General features: G+C 43.8%; 1 protein-coding gene across 4 annotated transcripts in view; it reads left to right on the top strand.

The window, feature by feature from the left end:
* The window catches only part of MIDEAS (mitotic deacetylase associated SANT domain protein), a 98,608-nt gene that overhangs the window by 12,154 nt on the left and 65,580 nt on the right, over positions 1-20,874 (top strand). For 3 of the 4 annotated variants that reach the window (XR_005774870.1, XR_005774872.1, XM_040412318.1), the window contains exon 1: positions 12,572-12,759. The exons of the other annotated variant lie outside the window; for it this stretch is intronic. The gene's annotated coding sequence lies outside the window, so the exon portion shown is untranslated. Of the gene's footprint in view, positions 1-12,571; positions 12,760-20,874 lie in introns of those variants that run through there. 4 annotated transcript variants of the gene reach the window in all.

Raw genomic sequence — 20,874 nt, forward strand, 5'->3', positions numbered from 1 at the left:
GACATGGTGAACAGCATGTCGGATCCGTCCTGCCGCAAGTGTGAAACTAGCCTAAGACTGATCCGCATCCGGATCAGTCTACAAATGCTGTCTGATTGATTGATTAATTTATTTATTTATTTTTTGGAAGAAAGCAGCCATGCTTTTCTAACCCTGGACAACCCCTTTAATTAAATTATACTACAGTCCACCACGACCCAGCATAAAGTGGTTTATCACCGGGACAGTAGATATCCAGCAGCAGTGATGTGTGTCATAAATACTGTGGATATCTCTCTAATTTCCTGTGATGATATCTGCCCTGGTGCAGAACTGTCCTTGACCAGCGTATTGTCCAGTTGTTTTACCTCCCACTCTCCCCTCCTTCCCCAAATAAAGACACAACTCCACTGGTGGATTTTATTGGCCACAGCAGCCATTTATTTATTAATAATAATAATTTAAGCATAAATAACATATAACATAACCAATCCAAGGCCTTCCCACCTGAAGGCCCCCCGCCCAAGAAAAAACTTCCAGACCACAGAGAAACATGCCCAGCACGGAGAGGGTCCTTGGAGCCCCGTAAAACCTGACGGATAACAGCCCGTGCCCTCAATTAAATTACCTCCAGCCGATAAACGCCAGCTCGGAGGCAGAACCGGTAACCATGGGCAACAACCGTGGGGCAGATACCTGCCATATCACACCCAAACATCCAATACCTGGGGAGTCCAGAGCCCCTTTGGCTCCCTCCCCACCACGCCAGAGCCACCATAACCACCAACTCCAAGGACCCACCCCCGCCATGGCCGCTATGACAATGCCGTCCCTGCTGGACCAAAATCCACCCATAAACCACATCAACCATTACCGCCGCTAGCTTCCCTACCCAACCAGCAGCCAACGGGTGGGTGGGAGGGGGCTGCTAAAAGACTGTTGTCCCACACGAGATGACCCTGATCCCGCCTCCCGCTGCCCTTTTTAAACCCTACACTCCTCCCCTAACGTCCCCCCATCCTTGCAATACCCCTTAACCCTAAGCCTCCCAACTCACTCCCTCCAAACGCCTGTCATGCCAGGCCTACCCCCAGTCTTGCAGCCTTAAGTCCGGCCTGTGCTTGAAGTCTGCTAAAATTTCTAGATTGTCATGTATACAGGGTTGTAGTTAGGCCCCAGTAGTAAAATCCTATGGCTTCTCTCTTCCTGGGATTTTTCAAGCCTTCCTGTAATTAGACTAATAAAACACTGGAAAAACATTTTTATAGACACCAAATGATTACACAAAATGCCCTGGGTTTGTCCAGAGGAAAAACATACAGCAGTGGAAATATTCTTTTTGGGAGTTTCCTTCTTTTTTTTTTTTCCGTCAGACTGAAGCAGACTCTGCAGCAGTTTAAGGGGCTATCCACGTGACTGTATTTTCAGTCTGCGTCCATTACACTTTTTTTTTACAGATCGGATGCGGGCCCCTTTCAATGGGGCAGCAAAAAAATGTGGACAGCACACCGTGTGCTGTCAGCATCTGTATGTCCGTTCCAGGCCCCGCAAAAAAATGATAGAACATTTCATATTCTTGTCCATTTTGCAGGATAGTCATTTCACAGGCCCCATTGTAACAAAGTGCGGGATGCATACAGGATCCACGTTTTGTGGGCCGCAAAATGGATACGGTTGTGTGACAGTTCCATGTCACAGTCACTGGTCCAAAGGAGAACTGACTTAGTTGCCTATAGTCTTCCCAAGACTTCAGTCAACCGTTTTATTACCTCTGTCCAGAAGGAGGACAGGAGGGTGAGCAAATGTCTCTAAATGGGGGTGGGGATTGAGAGAGGAGAGCATGATGACACCTAAAAACACTGCGACCAGGGACCCAAAAAGATTCCTGTATCTCGCTAGCTGTTTTAAAGGGGTTCTCTCACCTTAAACAGTGGTGGCATATCTCTAGGACAGGAATGCTCAACCTGCGGCCCTCCAGCTGTTGCAAAACTACAACTCCCAGTATGCCCTAATAGCTGTAGGCTGTACAGGCATGCTGGGAGTTGCAGTTTTGCAACAGCTGGAGGGCCGCAGGTTGAGCGTCCCTGCTCTAGGATATGCCACTAATGTTAGATAGGTGCAGGTCCCAGCTCTGGAAACCATACCCATCTCTAGAACGGATCATGAAATTGAGGGACAGTGGACCATGCATGAGAAACCACCAGTCATCCTTTTTTATGGGAGCACCGAAAATTTTCGACAGCCCCATAGAAATTAATAGAGCAGTGGCCGAACTGCGTGGTGCGCTTCCCATTCATTTCTATAGCTGCGGGCCCCAGAGGTAGGACCTGCATCTAACATTGTCCTAGAGAGATGCAACCAATGTTTGAGGTAAGACAACCCTTTTATAGACGCCATCAGAGTTGGGCCTCATGCACACGACTGTTACCGTTTTTTGCCGTCCGCAGGATCTTCAAAACTCGGATACCGTGTGTGTGTTCCGCATTTTGTGGAACGGAACGTTCTGCCCTCTGTAGAACTGTCCTATTCTTGTCCGTAAAAACAGACAAGAATAGGACATGTTCTGTTTTATTTTTTTGCTGGGCTGTCTGCAACTTTTGCGGGCATTGAATTGACTGGGTCCGCAAAAAATGTGGATCAGATGCAGACCAAAAATACGTTTGTGTGCGTGTGAGCGCTTAAATACTTGATTTTACCGTGTGCAGTTCTAGAGATGTCTAAAAAACTGCAGTCTGATACCTGAACTTTATGGGAGAGGCCTAGATTACACCGCAGAGGATATTAACATGGAAAGTGTGTAGGGGGGGCGGGGGGCTCTTACAGGTTTTCTATAGAGGTAAAGAGGTTGTAAGCTATACCTCTGGTGCATGGCATAAGCAGTTTTTCACCAAAAATGTCTAATTACACCAGACGTGCAATGGTGGATTCATTAGATCTTACAAGATCGTTTAGAATAGATCTTGTGTGCATGCCCTCATGTAACGGCTAGGTCAGAACCGCCTAGATGGCGGGTAATTTAATCAAAATGACCTTCCTGCTTCTCCCAGTCCAATGATGCGCCCCCTGTCAAAGTTTATCAATTGGAATAAATGTCTTTGAGTGCATTGTAGAGGCAAGTCTGGCAGTCAATCTCCCACCAAGGACGTACACTATCCAAAAGTAGCCTCTGGAAGCCTTTTTGTGGGGCAGCCAGGGAAGCAGCTTTATGCCATCTTGTGGCAAGACGCAGTTTCTAATCAGACCACACCTGTAATAATTTACATATCTGCCTGAGACATAACTGCATGCTGTGTTTTGCAGCGATCTGACATTTCTATCTGGGGGCGTTACCTTTTTTTGTCACCGACCGAGTGTACACTTCACTAGTGGGCGAGAAGAGAGGGGTTAAAAACAATCCTGTTGACCGCCACTGTTTATTCTTCCAGCAGAATTGGGTGTTTACTGCCCATGAATTCTGAGTTATACAGACGCTTCATTGTATTTTCTGCAGCGCCCGAGCTGGCAGGAGTGCAGGACAGGGTGCGCAGCTGTGTCATGGAGAATAGCATTTGTTCATTATGTAACAACTGGTGACGAGGAAAGTATCCAATGTCTATCTTGTCTCTGGATTTCTACATGTCCCCACGTGTTTATGGCGTGCTCTCGGTACTGCACGTACATGAAGCTGTTCTCGCCCAGCTACCTGTCAGTGTGCACCTACCTGAGCGCTGGACTGTAACCACATTACAGCACTGAGTATGACGGAGTAGTACTGCACCCGTAGCTGTCTATGGGACCCTGCCATACCAATTTCATATGGAGGGGGTTTTTTTTACCGCTGTCCAAACAGCCTGCTGGAGTCCACTGGATGCAGCGTAGCTGATAGTACCGTTCACTGCCAGACCCCACTGACTATAATGGGATCCACTCCAGCATGAGTGCCGGATTTCCACTGGACAAAAAAACGGTGCATACAGCAATTTCAGTGCTCATTACCTGCATTTATATCCAGCAATTACTGTATTTTTCACTTTATAAGACGCACCTAGATTTTAGGGTATGGCTACATGACAACATTTGTCACCATTGACTATCATTACAAAAAATATTGCGCAACATTGCTTTTTTTTTATTTTTTATCAGACCCCCCCAAATCAGACTTCCAGTCCTTATCAGACCTCAGTTCAGACGACCCCCCCCCCCCCCCCTCCCCAATCAGACTCCAAGTCTTTCAGACCTCCCGGTATATATGGCCTGCACAGTCCCCTCCCCACAATCTCTCTCAGACCTCGGATCATACACCCAATCTTCATCAGACCTCAGAACAGACAGTAAAATAAATAAAACTCCTCCTCCAGACGGCGTGCTCTTCCTGTACTCGCTGCCCGCTGGTCTTCCGCTGTCTAGTACTACGTGGAAGAAGACCAGAGAGCGGTGAGTATTGCCAGTGCTAGCAGCTCTACACTCGCTGCTCTCTGCGTCCCTTGGATACTAATGATTTCATAATGACATTTTGGGGAGAAAAGTGCGTCTTAGGGCTTGTTCACACGACAGTGTCGTGTTTTGTGGTCCGCTAATTGCGGATCTGCAAAACACGGATGCCGCCCGCGCGCCTTCCGCAATTTACGGAACAGGAGGACCATTATAGAGATTCCTATTCTTGTCTGCAAAATGGACTCATAATTTTTGTGGGGTCACGGAACGGAGTGCTGTCCGCATCTTTTGCAAACCCATTCAAATGAATGGTTCCGTATAGGGAACGCAAAAAACTTTTGTGTGAACGGGCCCTTATAAATGCAGACGCCGATGTCCGTACTTTGGTTTTCCAAAGCCATTTTCCTTGTGCATTTCATAGATTTCTCACTCCCATCCAAAGAAAGGGCAATCCTCATTAGCAAATACAGACAAGAATTTGACCTGCTCTATAACTTGCGGAACAACCATACAGATCTGCAAAAAAAAAACGGATGTGTCCATGGCCCCATAGACTATCTGCACACGGGTTTAATATATATGGTCGTGTGTATGAGTATTTATGCCATACAGGGGGTTTAAAGGACGTGGCTCCAGCAGGTGTTACATGGTGGTCTATTGACTTAAATGCACACTGGCTAACACATTTTTCTGGCAACCTACCACTTGCAGTATTTTGTTTTCCGTGTCCATGAGTGCAACAACCGGACCACCTGCGGTTCTGCTAACCTGGACATGGCTCACTTCTGGTCCAGTAGTACCAAGGGGTCTTGCAGCTGTCATTCTATTCCCCATATCTGCTCTGGACAGTGAATAACCAGTCCGGTCACTGTACAGTTATTTTTGTATTTCTTGTCAGCATAAGTTTACCACATTTTTGACGTTTGCTGTTTAAAATATATTTGTGCAGTATTTAGTTAGGCCAGCAATGAAAATATTGGAAGAGAGGAAGGGCTATGAATATCTTGGGAAAGATGGCTAACCACAAACTGGGTCAGCTCTGGCGTCATGCAGACACCTTGCATATCTGCCAGTAGGTAGGTTGTAAAATATAAGGGAATTTGCAGCATTTTCAATGCAAATTTGCAGCAAAATACATTATTAAAATATGCCCTGCAAAGAGTGGAAAAACCTTGGAATAAACGGCCATGCTGCAAATTTAGGGTAGGTTCAAGCAGAGTTTTTTTTGGAGGCGGTTTTGAGGCAGGTTTTCCTGCCAAAGCCAGAAGTGGATTAGAAAGGGATCAGTAATATAAAGGAAAGACTTCTCCTTCCTGCTGGATACACCTGCGGCTTTGGCTGAAAAACCTTCAGGAAAATCTGCCTCACCCTCTTCTATAAAAACTTGGTGTGAACCTGCCCTTAAAGGGAACCTGTCATCAACTTTATGCTGATCTCACTGAGGGCAGCATAAAATAGTGACAGAAATGCTGATGTCAGCGCTGTGTCACTCATGAGCTAAAAGTAAGTGGTTGCTGAGAACCAGCATCATAATCATTGCAGACCAGGCCTTGAAAAGAGTCAGATCTACCTGAGAAGAGTCCTGGTTATTCCTAATCTCCTGCTCTCTCCCCATCTGCTGATGATTGGCAGTTCTCTCCTAGAGAGAAAGAGAGAAAACTAGGTAGAAGACTGTCAGCCATCAGCAGGTGGGCAGGAATCCATGAATAACCAGGACTCTTCTCAGGTGGCCGTGACTCTTTTCTAGGCCCAGTCTGCAATGATTGTGATGTTGGTTCTCGGCAACCACTTACTTTTAACTTCTAAATGTCACCTGTCTGTACTTTATACTGCCGTTAGTATGGGCAGCACAAAGTTGATGACAGGTTCCCTTTAAAATCTGTACTCCAGGTCAACTTGCGCTGCAGATTTTGTTTCTCACAGACAGCAGGTGTATGAGATTTCTTAAAATCTCATCCACTTTGATGGCACTGGCACAAAAATCTGCAGCGGCAAATCTGCAGCACTTCCATCCCATGTAGATGTAACCTTAGGGTCAACATAGAGTCAGTTTGGGTTACGTTGCAGTTTGCTAACCATGCAGTAACTCGTGTAGGTGTGATATATAGACCACCTGGTCAAGTTAAAGAACTAGATGATCTACTAGTTGAAGAAATAGCTAAAATGACAATGAAAGGAGAAGTTATCATTATGGGAGATTTCAATCTTCCAGATATAAACTGGAAAACCAAAATAGCAAGTTCTACCAGGAGTACAGATATTCTAAATTCCCTACTGGGGTTATCTCTACAACAAGTGGTTGAGGAGCCAACCCGGAGGGAGGCCATTTTGGATTTGGTATTCACAAACGGGGATTCGGTATATGATGTCATTGTAGGCGAAACCTTGGGATCTAGTGATCACCAGTCAGTGTGGTTTAATATAAGAACTGTGAAAGAGTCCCACCACACAAAAACAAAAGTTTTAGATTTTAGAAAAACAGACTTTTCAAAAATGAAATTAGTCATAAATGAGTCCTTATCAGACTGGAACGGATTACATGGAGTCCAGGAGAAATGGGACTACTTAAAAGGTGCATTATTGAAGGCAACAGAAAATTGCATTAGACTTGTCAGTAAAAACAAAAAAAGGAGGAGACCACTATGGTACTCAGCAGAAGTGGCCGGGTGTCAGACCTGATATACAATAGATCATCAATATATATGGCAGGACAACCCTATTAATGTGTCTGTTCACACATAGGTGGTTTTCTAGAATCACAGAGACGTGCACTACTTTGGTCTGTGATGTGGACCAAACACCCCATTGAAGTTTACGGGTCCGTGAAAAGCCACTTGCACAACGCACATGGCGTCCATTGGTAGGAGATGCTCAGGAAATGAATTTTCAGCTGAGCATTGTACGTGAAATACACAGGACACGTGGACCCAACACGAATTCTTCATTGACTGATGCCTAATATGACTAGGGGGGACATGGCTTTTGCCTGGAATTTACATTGTTTACTGTGCTGCACTTGACTGGTAGCCCAAATGTATAATTTATAGCATGAGTTGCGGTATCACTCTGGGCTTCAGAGCTGTATTCCGGGCCTACGTGAATGTGCTCCTGGACGTTGTATGATGGTTTTATTTGCGGACCCGTTGAAATGAATGGGTCCGCATACGGTCCGCAAAAAAACTCAGAATGGACAGGGAAAGAAAATACGTTTGTGTGCACGAGCCCTAAGGCAATATACGACAGCGCAAGAGGACTCATTGTGCCAATTTGGTGCACCTGGCTTTGCAGTATATAAATTATGATATGACCCCCCCCCCCCCATGCAGAATATACGGTACTTATTATAAATGACCTTTTATTAGTTTTAGAGGTATAGAAACTTGGAGGTGTTTGAGTATCTATAGTCTTGATTTGCATATTGGAGCGGCAGAAATGACTTGTGGCTTGCTGAAATGACGTTTTCTTACAGAGAAGAGCATTGGTGGCGGCCGTGAGATTACCTCTGCCCTGCGTGTAATATTCAAAATGCCATGTGCATTGCTTTGTAATCGTCGGAGGTGAGTTTAAGAATTTCCGATCGGCGGTCGCGTCTGCGAATTCTCACTGATATTAATCTTTGTAGCGCAGTTTGCTTGCCCATCGTGGCGGAAGTCGGAGTGCATTGATGGCTGTGGGGGTGGATCTGCTCTAGTTGTCATAATAACTGGAGGGAATCTAGAAAATCACTTTTTTCAACCTTTCTAAGGGTGGTTTCACATTTGTAAAAAAAAATAAAAATTTGAAGCAAAAAAAAATCTGTGGTGCCAGGGATTTCTTGCTCGCCAATAGATGGCCCTGGATTTACTAATCCTGTAGATGATGTAAATGTAGACGGGCGGTCTAACCCTGCACCAAATGTATGTGTCCCCGCACAGTCTGACACTGGCAGCACTGATTGGATAGTGTCAGACTGTGCAGGGACATACACCCAGCTGCAGCTGTATTGCAGACTGCTGGCAGTTCATTCATAACTTCTAGTAGGAATAATAGCGGAAGGACAAAACATAGTCATACGGATAGAGACTCCGTAATTGTTATTACATGGGGAATGCAGTTAATTACTAAAACAGACATTTCGGGAGAGATGATGGGTCCTCTTTAACCCTTTCCCGACCAGCACGGCAGGCACCATAACCACCAAATGCCTAATGTATGCAAACGACGATAACGTTGATTGCATACTTTTAACCACTTCAGATGCCATGGTAAAACATGACCACGGCTTCTAGGAGCAAAGATCGTACTGGCTCCCCCTAGCAAGGATAGGGGGAGCCGGAGTGTGTGCGCTGCAGCCTCTGTATTCCTAAGCTGCCACATGTTGGCAGGGTTCCATTGGAACATAGCAAAATCCTCGTAGACGCCAATGCATTGGAGTTTATAAGACAAGCAATCTGATTGTTTGTTATAGTTCCCTATGAGAACTATAAAAATAATAATTAAATGTTTTTTTTTTTTTTTTAAATTAAATTCTATTCACCCCCCCTTCCCCCAAAATCAAAATATATAAACAATAAAAAAAATAAACATCATGGGCATCGCTGCGTGCAAAAAGGCCTGTACCATTAAAATATAAAAATATTTATCCCATACAGCAAAATTTCAAAATGGGCGATTCGTCCTTTCTTGGTCGCTTCCCCTCCCGCAAAAAAATTAATGGAAGGTGATCAAAAGGTCATACACACCCCAAAATGGTGTCAATAATAAGGAAAGATCGCCCTGTAATAATGAGCCCTCACACAGCTCCGTACACACAATTACAAAAAAAAGTTATAGGGGTCAGAATATGGCAACGAAAAGTTAAAAAAAAAATCTTTTTTTTTTCTGTATTTAAAGAAAAACTATACATATGTGGTATCGCCGTCATCGTACTGACCTGGAGAATGACAGTAACAGCTCAGTTTTACTGAATCATTTAAAACTGACACAAAACAAAACCCATTAAACTGTTGCAGAATTTTTTATTTTTATTTTTTTCCCCACTTTCACCCTATTTGGATTTTTTTTTTCCAGCTCCTCATCGTATACAATATTAAATGATGGCGTTAGAAAGTGCTACCTCTCCCACAAAAAAACAAGCCCTCGTAAGGCTATGTGAACGGAAAAATAAAAAAGTTATGGCTCCGGAAAGGCAGGGAGTGAAAAAAAAACAAAAAAAAAAACTTTCAGCCCCGGGTTTAAGTTTTGATCATGATCTAGAAGGCCACTTTCACATGGACCGTATTTGTAAGCGAAAATCAGTAGCGGGACTTGCATAGAAAAAGTATAATGGGAAGATTTGTGCCTCGTCTGTGTATTGGTTCCACTCCTGGTTTTGGCTTACAATTTCAGATAGAAAAAAAATATATAAAAAATGACCTGAAAATCTGAGGCTGTGTTCACACATAGCAGTATTGTGCTGCATGGTCAATAAGTGCACAGCAAAAAATATAGCATTTTATTGAATTTTTTTTTTTAACATGTTCACCTGAAGTATACGTCTGTCCTCTTGTGTGGCTGACTTTTTTTTTTTGTTGGAAATAGTATTAATGTGAACAGAATTGCTTCTTTTTCGCTGTATTGCAGATCCACTGAGCTGAGTGCACGGGAAATTCCAGCTTCTGGTTTCCTTCCAGACTTTACCCTAGAAGCAGTGAGCAGACTCTGGACTGCTGTAAATGTTGTAGTGACGACTACTGGCAATTGATTTTATTTTATTTTTCTGATGATTTTTCTCACCGTTCTATCCCTTTTTAAAAGGATTATTTTCTATTACCCTTGATGCCAAGATCAGAAACATTAAAAATGTGTCAAGCATCATCTTTGCCCTGTTAGCAATTTAGGACTGGCCCATCAAGGCACTAGAGCAGGCGTGGACAACCTGCGGCTCTCCAGCTGTTGTAAAACTACAATTCCCACCATGCCCGGCTGTAGGCCGATAGCTGTAGGCAGTCTGGGCATGCTGGAAGTTGTAGTTTTGCAACTTCTGGGGAGCCTCAGCTTAGCTATCCCTGCACTAGAGGGTCCTGGCTATATGGCTTCTTTCATTACAATTTAGCTTTATTAAAATATCTTAATAAAAAACAAACAAACAAAAAACTATTTTAAATCATCAGAATCACTGGTGATAAAAATGTTTTTATATATGCAAATGAGCCTCTAGGAGCAATGGGGGCGTTACTGTTACACCTAGAGGCTCCGCTCTCCAACTGCCACGCCCTCTGAGGCCATAACCACTTTTTTTTTTTTTTTTTTTTTTTATGTGGCTGTATAATTTGCAATTTATAAAAAAAAAATATTAAATTTAGTTTGAAGGTACATCTAAATTACTTCAGCAGGGTGGCTCAGTGGTTAACACTGGTGGCTTGCAGCGCTGGGGTCCTAGGTTCGAATGTAAGGACAACATCTGCATGGAGTTTGTATGTTCTCCCTGTGTTTGCGTTCCTCTGGGCTCTCCGGTTTCCTCCCACACTCCAAAGACTGATAGGAAACTTAGATTGTGAGCTCCACTGGGGACAGTGTGATACTAATGTCTGTACAGCGCTACGGAACATGTCAGCGTTATATAAGGGAGCAAAATAAATAACCTATATACATTTTTTTTATGTGTTGCAAATATAGAAAAAGCGATTTTTGACATTGCTTTTTTATTTTATTTTTTTACTTCATTGTTTACACTGTAAATATTTTGCAGTGAATAACCTTTTTAAATGAGTTGTTCAGGTTACCGTATTTTGGTCATGTGAATACCTATTACCGTAACTGTTGTTCTTATTTTTTTCTATTACATAAAGTATGCACAATAAAATGTATTTTATGGAAGATTTTTTTTAATTTTTTTTTTAGAAATCTTTTATTCAATGTTTTTTTATTGCATTTTTTATAATCCCATTAAGAAACCACTGTTTTACAAAATTATTTTGTACTTGTGTATTGGCATACTCCTTTAGGCCTCTTGCACACTTTTTTTTTCCGTTTACTTTCCGTTTTTTGCATTCCGTATACGGAACCATTCATTTCAATGGATCCGCGAAAAAAAAACGGAAGGTACGCCGTATGCCTTCCGTTTCCATATTTCTGTTTTTCCATTCCGTTCAAAGATAGAACAGTCCTATCCTTGCCTATTATGCGGACAATAATAGGACATGTTCTATCAGGGTCCAGCTGCTCTGTTCCGCAAAAAACGTAATGCACACGTATTTTTTGCGGATCCGTTTTTTACGGATCACAAAATACTGAAAAAGCCATACGTTATGTGCAAGAGGCCTTATGCTAATACATTATGCTCTGTATCTCTATGGCACGGGCTGTGGTTAGGGCAACACTAGTGTGCCCAGGGGCGTAGCTAAAGGCACATGGGCCCCCCCCCCCCCTTCCCTCAGTGCTTTGTGGTCAGGGGCAGGGAAGCACATTGCCTTCATGCTGCCTGAGGCAAAACCTAAAACAGCACCCCCCCCTCCCCCATGCCAAATTCTAGACCTAACCCCTTCCCTCCAGCCAGAGGTGTAACTTGACCAGCATGCACTTTCTATAATACCGGTGTCTTCTTATGTGATACAATGGTCTTTGGGCCCCCTCCTGGTCCCGGTACTGACTGCTACCTCTGCACCCCCTATAGTGCCCAAACAGCAGGATTTCTGAACTTACAGTCCTGATGTACTTCCTAAGGTCCCCAAGGGCTTGATGCTTTTTTACCCAGCCTCCTATCAGATCACTGGGACCCAATCGGCGATGAAAATCCCCTCTGAATCATGCTGACCAAAAGGGTTAACAGTAGGACTTGGACCCATCTCCGATCCTGGCTGTAGAGCAAAAAAGGCTCTGATCCAAGAAGCGGAGCATGTTCGTTACAATTCCGTGGAGCAGAAGCGCTCAGAAGACCATGGGTGGTCATTAAGGGGTTAATAACTATTATTTGCATGCAATAAAAAAGTTGCAATACAAAAAAGAAATATGCGTAAACATCTTATTAAATGAATAAACTGGGCCAGTAAAAGCCAGAGAGGAGGAGGAGATGATGTTTTGCAGGGAGCCTTGCAAAGTACATCTCCTTCCAGTGACTGTGAGGGAGGGATCCCTGAGTGTTGGGTAATGGCAGGCCCCACAGCCTGCCTCCTCCCTCCCTCTCACACTCTCACTGCTGTGGGTTCTGTGTGTTGTTGTTGCAAGCAGTGAGCTCAGCTGATGAGTCAGAGCCATGCAGTCATTCCCCTCTGCAGAGCAAGACTTGGGGAAAACAGTCTCCTTGTAGCTGGAGCTGACTGATCTACACCACACCAGCCCTACTTCTCCTTGGACTGCCACAGCTTTGGCCATGTTCAGCCTGGCTGTGCCACCGCTTGAAGGAACTTGGTGAGTTGTAGGGGGGGAGAAGAAGCATGCATGAGGAGTACAAGGGTGGACTTCACTTTTGGAAATGTTCTTGGGCTCTGCTTTACTGTTTTGCTTTCCACTTCCTTTTAACTGTAATATCTGCAATCGCAAAAAGATACAAATGTAGCAGTGCCGAGCTTGCGAAATACAACAAAGCTTGTGATATTGTAAATGTGGACTGCAGGAGAATCAGATGCATGCAAGGAGTGTGGCTTTGCATTAGGTTCTCTTTGCAAACTCTGACTATTGCACAAAAATCTTATTGTTCCAGTTTTTCTCTTTTTTACTTTTAAATGTTGATGTGACCCGCAGAGCTTGCAATCTAATCTAGATTAAATTAAAGGCGTGCATGCCCTGGTGGTGTGATGTTGGGGATCTTCTGGAAGTAGCTGGGGTAATGCACGCTGTACATTCAGATGGGTGCCTCTGTGTGCTGCTCAGTCCCTCCCTCTGTCCTTCCTAACATGAGGGGCCTTGTAGTCTTCGCAGTGAATTACAGTCCATGTGTTTGGGTTGGGAAGAGGAGGAGGAGGAGGAGGAGGGGGGTTATCCACAGATTACTGTCTGTTTTTTTTAAATAAAAGCAGCAAGCATGACAGATACAGCACTGTGCGCATTACTGCGCAGCCTTTTGTAATGGGGGGAAAATGAGCACTTTATCTAAAATTGGAAAATAAAGATGTATATTATAATGAGGGTTAAAAAGGGTGGGGTTGTCCTGCATATGAGGCGGTCAGAGGAGGGTAACCAGTTTGGACTTCCAGCTGGAGAATGTCTTAAAACTTACACACTTTGGTTCCTGGAGTAATAATTGGGGCTCCCAGCAATGTGCCTAGTTTTGTATTATCTGAAAAAGATGAAATTTCTGATATGTCCATAATCTGGAATCAAGGATGGAGGATTTTGTATAATTTCCTATAGGAGATGGAGCCTTGACACTTCTGTAATGACCAACTTTAATCTGATTTATCTTTTTATTTTATTTATTTATTTTAATTAATTTTTTTCACGCACGATAAAGCTCGTTCCTTCCGCTCTAATCAGGCGATGTCTTGCAAGGACTCATTTCTGTAGAGAGAGAGGCTTGTAGGTGTAGATGCATTCTCCTACTTGCAGTCACTCCGCTCTGACTTTGCAATTTCCTGTAATATCAGTTTCCTGTTTTGGAAGCAGCGTGACATGTATTTGCAAATCAGTACGGTTGCACATCCATTTTCTTTGACTGTTTATTGTCCTGATTATAGCGCCAGCCAAAAAATAAGGAATCGTGTATTTAAAAAAATAAATAAAAAATCTCGACTGAGACTCCTTTAAACATAGATAGCAGACCCCTGGAGCTTGCAATCTAGTGATCAGCCTATAGGTTTGTACAGTGGTACTTTTATTTGGCTTTTTTGTTTGCTGTGCTCATGCACATTGAAGCCAAGCAGATGGAATGTGTGTGCATTTCTTTTGGAAGGCAGACTTCAGTCTCTAGGCATTGATCTTGGTGATGGTCTTTTTGGGGGAAATGTTGCAAGACCCCCCCTCCCCCTTCTTCTCTATTTCTTGTGTGCTTATGGAGATTCTTGGCTGGTAGCGTGCAGCTGCCCATTCCAGGAAAGTATGCTGTAGTCAGTTTTCCTGGCTGGCCCTGATCCGGTAAAACATGTCTGGGGAGAAAAGCTGAGCTAGGAGCGGCCCTGACAGTTGCAGATATTAGGTCACAAAGCGACCGGAACAGAAACTGCTCCTGATGTGGGGGAGGAAATGCTGCATGCTTGTAAATTGTCAGCTCTTTGCAACAGCCTGTTCTATTTATACAAGGGGTGAACTGGAAAAGAAAAGGTAAAGGTCCCCTGAAGTTTACATTTCTTCAGTCTCTTAACCCCCTTCAGGACTTTGAGATGTTCCGTTTCTGTGTTTTCCCAGATCCATAATTTTTATATTTTTTTTTTGCTTGTTTTTTGTACTTTATAATAGCACCATTTACTGTTGCATACAATGTAATCGGAAGCTGGAAAAAAATTCCAAATTGGATAGAATTAGGAAAAATAAAACTCAGTTCCGCCAGAGTTTTATGGGTTTTGTTTTGACGGTGTTCCCTGTGCAGTAAAACAATTTTTTTTTCTTTGCATCACCATATATTGGCCCCCATAACTTTTATATTTGCGTTTACAGAGCTCTGAGGTCTCTTTTTTTTTTTTTGAGGGGTGATCTGTAGTTTTTATTGATATCATTCTGTGGTGTGTATGACTTTTTGATCAACTTTTTTTGGCAGGTGAAGCAACAAAAAAACCTGAATTGACCATTTTGTTTTTTGTTTTTTTTGTTTTTTTTTTCCTGCTACGGCTCACTGCATTAGAGCAATATGTTTGTTTTAATAGTTTGGGCATTTAAGCAATACCTAATAATTATTATTATTTTTTTTTTTAATATTTAATTTGGGGAAAGGGGGGTGATTTTAAAATATATATTTAGTATTTTTTTATATCTTTACTTTTTTTTTTTTTTTGCTTTTCTTTTTACACTTATATTAAGTCCCCTTAGGGGACATGAACATCTGATCATCAGATTGCTTCTTCTATAGACTGCCATTAATTACCATTGCAGCCTATGGAAGATTTGCTTTGTTCCTATGGCTAGGCTCCATAGGAAACTTTGCTGCAGCAGGCCTTGGATCTTTCAGAGGGGCCGAGGCGGCCACAGCAACCGAACAGCTCCATCGATCTCTGTGCGGGGGAGCTGTTCATTTCGCTCCTGGGGTTTCGCCGCTCAGATGCCGTAATCGTAATTGACCACAGCAATTGTCCGCGATCTGTGTTCTTGCCAATCACTAACATTGCCTCCATGTGTCTGCTGTGTAAAACAGCAGGAACCTGGTGCACTCTCGGCTATCTTTTAAAGATGAGACATCCGCTGTACATGTATGGCGGAGGTCCGGAGACTCTGGAAGGGGTTAAAGGGGTTGTCAAGGATTACAAAAACTTGCCTGCTTTCTTTCAGAATCAGCGCCACATGTCCTTGGGTTGTGCCTGGTATTGAAGCCGATGTGACGCTGTTTTGGAAGAAAGCTGATCTGCCGTGGCTGTAGAATCGGTGTCCCCGTTGTGCCTGCTGATATCCGTGTTTATTGTACCTCCCATGTCATTTAAAGTTATAAGTGCATAGGTTGACTTGTCTGCCAGCTCGACTTTGTCTTGCGGGATCAAGGGATCGTATTAACAATTGCAATGCTTCGGTCCAGTGGAATTATGTATCCAATAGAACATTGTAAAACATGTCGGCTGAGCTTTCATTGATTCGCCTTGCTATGACTACCACCATAACAGAGCCAAGACGAGCCTTTCCCAGTGACCTCATTTCGTTGCTAAATTTCCTTGCATAATTGGTGTCATTGGCCAAATACTCTGTGTTGTCAGCAGGAAATCCATACCTTCCTTTATCTGGATTGGAAATCAATAACTTAATGGGTCCTGCGCAGAATTACTGCACACTGCCGTATTGTGGCTCTGTTTTGTAATAGAGGGTCCCGGTGAATGGGGCACCGCTGTTACACCTCCAGATTTCATAGTGGGAGCATGAACATTTTTTTATTTATTTTTTTCTACATTCCATGTGAAATTGATAAATGATGCCATGCTCCATCAGATGGCAAATGTACATGGGGCTATCCTAAGTAGCAGCTTCAAGGGTATGTCCACATGGGGCCCATATGCTGCAGTTTCTCTGCTGTGAATTTGGATCATCTTCAGCATTTTACAACAGTTTTAAGTTCCATCTGCACATTGTGAAAAATTCACGTGGGGTCTGCACGGAAATTGACGTGTGATGCAGATTTTCCATCCACAGCATGTCGCTTTTATGTTTTCTGCTGATTTACCACTGCCTATTTCAACCTTTTGCAACACATAGGGTGTAATCCGTGGCATATTCGCTGCAAAATCTGTGATAAATCTGCAGTGGATCCATGGCAAGCTCCTGTGTGGACGTCCCCTGAATGTCCTTATTCATATTTGGGATCCATATGTTATGAATATGGCCTTCATGCTTGGAGATTTTTATTGGAGTCTGAAGCATTCCCGATCAAATGTTGTATATTAGGCCTAAAGGGGAATACTCCGTCTGTTGTCCACGTGGATGTGTACAGCCGGTATTAGGCCACATGCACACGGTTTGGATTAAATGTGGATTTTTCGTGTGGAAAATCCACCGCCTAACACAGTAACGGCAAAGTTAATGAGGTTTCCAAATCTCATGTGCAAGGTCGTAACACGTGTGGATTTTGGTGTAAAAAACACACGTTCAGGATTTATGTGCGGAGAATCCACACTGAAATCTGGAGGTGTTCGCAGGGAAATCCGCGCGGTCAATCTGCATCAATTGGGGCGGATTTTCCACATGTGGATTTTCCTGTCCCCATTGAAGTGAACTGAGAAAATCCGGTCAGGAAACAGGAAAAAATAAATAAAAAAATTACATGCTATGGATTTTAAAATCCCCACGGAACAATTCTCATAGAAAACAATGTGCATGACCTACGGTGTGGATTTTCCGCACGCAATCCTGATCGTGTGCATTTAGCCTTAAAGGCCATGTGCAGGAGGCCTACAGGTCTATTTGCACTGCCATATCGTCCATATGGATGTAACGCGGCCTGCAAATAAATCTATGTGAATGCCCAATAACCAGAGGCTTTTAAAAGCTAACCCTCAAGATATTCTTAGGCTGTAGGATGCACACAGAATTATTTTTAGGTGCACCGACTTTATAGTTTACATTTTAATGCTGACTTGCAAAACTTCCTGCTCTCATTTTCTGAATTGCTTCTGGCGGCTGATTTAGCATTTTCTGCTTGTAACGACTCTGATTGCCCCGAGTGCGTTATATTGTTCAGAATGGGACTAAGGCGTCTTTCACGTTATATGAGGCGTTATTCATTTCCATTGTTCTGATCCATTGTACGAGCAGAAGGCAGCGAAAATAACGGAAGTTCCGTATTCGGCACATAACTGAAGCGAACGGAGCCAAACTGGCCTCAATGACTATAATGGTATCCGTTTAACTTCTGTTCGGGAGGACGCTTTTCTAACGGGAGAAAAAAAATAAAGTCCTGCATGCAGGATTTTTTTCTATACGATTTTAATGAATTCTTTGATGAAGGCCCCAAATGCAAATGTTAAAGGGCATCTGTCAGCAGTTTTGTACCTATGACACTGGCTGACCTGTTACATGTGCACTCGGCAGCTGAAGACATCTGTGTTGGTCCCATGTTCATATGTGCCCGCATTGCTGAGAAAAATTATGTTTTAATATATGCAAATTAGCCTCTAGGAGCAATGGGGGCGTTACCATTACACCTAGAGGCTCTGCTCTCTCTGCAACTGCTGCGCCCTCTGCACTTTAATTGACAGACAGGTGTGATAACTTTTTCACTGCCCAGTCCTGTCATTCAAAGTGCAGAGGACGTGGCAGTTGCAGAGAGAGCAGAGCCTCTAGGTGTAATGGTAACGCCCCCATTGCTCCTAGAGGCTCATTTGCATATATTAAAACATAATTTTTCTCAGCAGTGCGGGCACATATGAACATGGGACCAACACAGATGTCTGCAGCTGCCAAGTGCACATGTAACGGGTCAGCCAGTGTCATAGGGACAAAACTGCTGACAGATGCCCTTTAACGTAGCCTCAAATGTGCAGCGGTTCAAGTGCTAAGGACTTTCTGCACCTTGGACCATGTCACTATTGTTTAACAGCTGCACAAACCTGTAATGAAAGGACAGCTGCAGAAATAGAAGCTGGTTAAAAGGGTTAAAAAAAAAAAAAAAAAAAAGCACCCTAAAAAAAATAGACATTGCCCCGCGTGCATACATATAGATGTGGTTTACATAGGCAGGAGTGCAGAGTTATTCCGGGCCTGCAGAGCTGTGCTCCTGGTGTCCGGTAGATGTGTGCACCCTCTGGTATGGAGAACATTCCTTAGATAACGGGTGTGTTTGCAGGCATGTGTGCTTGTCGGCACTGGCGTGTGGGCGGATTTGCTTATAACTTGTCCTGTTATGCTGGGAATCCACACAAACAGTCTCATTGCTGTGATGTCACTTTAACTACCATTCCCTTCAGACCTTTGTCACCAGCCCTTGATGAAATGCAGCGTTTTATTGTCGTTTGACCTTTCCGACTGTAATAAAAGCTGCATGTGGCATTTAACCAGGGGGTCGTTTTACTGCAATGTGTTTAGGCGGAGCGGCAATGTATCCTCCAAGTCATTTCTGTCCCCATTGCTAAATATCACATGTATTCTTTTATGCCAAATAGTATTCAGGGGAGGACTGAGAGCGGCCGGGACTTTAAAATCCCCTTAACGAACCACTATGGCTTGGGGAAATAAGTCATGGGAATAGTCACTCTTCACCATTCAGCAGCATCTTGAGATCGCTGTGACGCCACCATGGGTGGACTGGCCAGAGACCCTACAGGGAAATTTCTTGGTGGGCTGGGGGCCGCCCAAGCCCTCTCTCTGACCACCAGGCAGGTACATAAAGATCTGAATTCAACTGTATTGCCTTTCTTAGGAGGATGATACAGTTTCATACTGAGGCGCAGGCGGCAGTATTTTCTGCTGCACTGTGGTATTTGCTTCTGCTGGGGCGGTATTTTCTGCTGCACTGTGGTATTTGCTTCTGCTGGGGCGGTATTTTCTGCTGCACTGTGGTATTTGCTTCTGCTGGGGCGGTATTTTCTGCTGCACTGTGGTATTTGCTTCTGCTGGGGCGGTATTTTCTGCTGCACTGTGGTATTTGCTTCTGCTGGGGCGGTATTTTCTGCCGCACTGTGGTATTTGCTTCTGCTGGGGCGGTATTTTATGCTGCACTGTGGTATTTGCTTCTGCTGGGGCGGTATTTTCTGCTGCACTGTGGTATTTGGTTCTGCTGGGGCGGTATTTTATGTTGCACTGTGGTATTTGCTTCTGCTGGGGCGGTATTTTATGCTGCACTGTGGTATTTGCTTCTGCTGGGGCGGTATTTTCTGCTGCACTGTGGTATTTGGTTCTGCTGGGGCGGTATTTTATGCTGCACTGTGGTATTTGCTTCTGCTGGGGCGGTATTTTATGCTGCACTGTGGTATTTACTTCTGCTGGGGCGGTATTTTCTGCTGCACTGTGGTATTTGCTTCTGCTGGGGCGGTATTTTCTGCTGCACTGTGGTATTTACTTCTGCTGGGGCAGTATTTTATGCTGCACTGTGGTATTTGCTTCTGCTGGGGTGGTATTTTGTGCTGCACTGTGGTATTTACTCCTGCTGGGGCGGTATTTTGTGCTGCACTGTGGTATTTGCTTCTGCTGGGGCGGTATTTTCTGCCGCACTGTGGTATTTGCTTCTGCTGGGGCGGTATTTTGTGCTGCACTGTGGTATTTTCTTCTGCTGGGGGTGGTATTTTGTGCTGCACTATGGTATTTGGTTCTGCTGGGGCGGTATTTTGTGCTGCACTATGGTATTTGGTTCTGCTGGGGCGGTATTTTGTGCTGCACTGTGGTATTTGGTTCTGCTGGGGCGGTATTTTGTGCTGCACTGTGGTTCTGTCACTTTAGACCCACCTACCACATAGGGCCACTTTTAGTTTTTTTTGCGGTGCCACTTTATGGATGCTACCGAAACTGTTCAGACATGCAGGTTGAAGTTAGCATTTTCATTGTTAATGCCATGTGGTAATGCAGTTTACAGGGCGATCATCAACAAGGAAACTGCTTTAAAGGGGGTTGCTTGACATAAATCAAGCATGAATGGCAAGCAAGAGGCTGTGTAGTAATAAAAATCCCTCAAACTGCAGTGTATGGCTGCAGCGGTTATCTGCTGCAGCCAGTGATTAGATGAACAGTCCCTTCTAGCATGTCAGAGTCAAAGAAGGAGAGAATGGAGGCAGGAAGCATCTGAATGGGGGGCGGCGGGGAATCGGTGAGGGGAGTATTGCAAATTCCAAACCTTTTGTAAGAAACTTTCAACCGCCAAACAACCCCTTTAAGATCTTCTAATAGATGCTGATTAAAGGCCATCTATCAGCTCTCAGTTTTACTGTTTTTCTGCTCCAGTAATTTTCTTAAAAAAAAGTGCAGCAG

The sequence above is a fragment of the Bufo bufo genome, chromosome 11, assembly GCF_905171765.1.
Source record: "Bufo bufo chromosome 11, aBufBuf1.1, whole genome shotgun sequence".
In the NCBI taxonomy this organism is placed as follows: Eukaryota; Metazoa; Chordata; class Amphibia; order Anura; family Bufonidae; genus Bufo; species Bufo bufo.